This window comes from Salmo salar, chromosome 03 (genome assembly GCF_965601325.2).
Source record: "Salmo salar chromosome 03, fSalSal1, whole genome shotgun sequence".
Taxonomy (NCBI): Eukaryota; Metazoa; Chordata; class Actinopteri; order Salmoniformes; family Salmonidae; genus Salmo; species Salmo salar.
The window spans coordinates 61,263,303-61,265,186 of NC_138293.1; the positions used below are offsets into that span (position 1 = coordinate 61,263,303).

General features: G+C 39.4%; 1 non-coding gene across 1 annotated transcript; it reads left to right on the forward strand.

Annotated features, from left to right (window-relative positions):
* The first annotated feature begins 604 nt into the window (after window positions 1-604).
* trnac-gca (transfer RNA cysteine (anticodon GCA)) lies at window positions 605-676 on the forward strand. Its single transcript has one exon. It is a non-coding gene; the product is annotated as a tRNA-Cys (tRNA).
* The last annotated feature ends 1,208 nt before the right edge of the window (window positions 677-1,884 follow it).

Below are 1,884 nucleotides of genomic sequence, written 5' to 3' on the forward strand. Positions count from 1 at the left end.
AGGGTGGAGAAACAAACAGCATTGTATACTGCCACCTTGGTTTGGGTCTTGGGGTTTAGATTTTTGAAGACCCTGGCACGATGGCGTCCGAAGGAAGCAGAGACTCTATTGACAGAGTGTGGACTTCGGAGAGAGAGCAGCACAAAGGGTGGTGCTTTGAGGGGAACACCACTGATGTTAAAGGTAGGGCGTGAGGGGGAAGGAGATGAGAGTTGTGCAGTTATTTCTGTCTTTTGCCACTTCATGTGTTTTTATACTGCTGCTACTTGCTGTTTATTATCTATGCATAGTCACTTTACCCCTACCTACATGTACAAATGACCCAACTTGTACCCCCACACATTGTTATTTGTGTTACTTTGTGTTTAATTTTTTACTTTAGTTTATTTTGTAAATTTTGGCTTTCTAGTCCATCACCTTAACCACTCAGCCACAACAACCTGATTGTTTTTCATAGAGAACTCTGTGTCCTGAGAAGCACACTGATGTGACCTGAGCCTGAAAGAGTGAAAAGAGGGCGGTGCACTGGCCTGGTAGTTGTGATCACATGGCCCTGGCCTAAAACCAACAACATAATGATAACACTTGCGGCAAGCTTTCAACAGGGGGTATAGCTCAGTGGTAGAGCAATTGACTGCAGATCATTAGGTCCCTGGTTCAAATCCGGGTGCCCCCTCATTTTCTCTTAGATTTCCATAATTACCTATCACAAATACAAGACAACAGTACACCTAAAAAGGGTTACCATGAATTTTATGGTAATTTACAGGCAGCTTGGCCATGGGCCACATCTAAGAGGTGAACATCAGAGAGAGGGAAGCAGACGGCAGGAAACTGTTGTGTCTAATGTCGTCCGGGCCATTGTCGTTGACCATGTCAATTTGATCATGAGAACATTTCAGCAAGAAAACCGGTAAGTCTGCAGGATATGCACTATGCTCAACCATTACATTTACAGTAAATGACATATTGCAATGCATGCAAATTCACAAAACATACTGTAATAATACTGTAACATGATCTATTGACAATACACTCTGTTTTACCCTAATAATTGATAGAAGACCCCAGGGTGGTGGTCATGGCCATGTGCTGACCAACCAGCAGGAGTGGGCAGTGGTGGAAATGGTGAGTGCATGAACAATGAGGACATTCACTGTGATGTGGATGAGAATTTATGGCCAAATGCTCAAGACAGGCTTGATGCAAATTAATGCATGCTAAACATTGATTTATTTTCATTTAATTTATATTATTTAATTTATACATATTTTTTTTACAGACAGTACACCTATGTCGCAATTATATCTGATTGTTTTTTTTGTTGCATAAATTATTGTAGGGGATGTCTTCATTGATCACACATCGGATAGATATTATGGAAATTATAGATTTTCTGTCAATTTTGTTAGGTAATGTAAGTGTATTACCTAATGTGAATTGTGTAATCTACTATAATTTACAGTACTGTAGCATATTACTTCAGCACTTCTAAGGGCGATTTGAAACACATATCTTGCATTGTTTGCTATTGGATTAACTGGTAGTTAAAACTACTAAATTAAAGATATCATTAAGTTGCATTTTATTGATTTTGTACTGAGTTGTGAAAATGTGCCACATACTTGTGAAAATAGTTCCAAAGCGATAAAAAAAAAAAACTATGCTTCAGAACAATGGGGACTCATTATTCCATAAGGCTCTCACTGACTGGCTGGATGTCTTGCTGACTCACTGGCTGACGGACCTCTCCACAAACACACAAGCCATGCTTATCTCTTTGTTTATCTCTGCAGGTGAAAAACCAGCATTTTGAAAAGTTTCCTTTGGGAATATATGGGATGTGACGCAAATTCCAAGGAAGAACAAATTTATTTTGTCAGG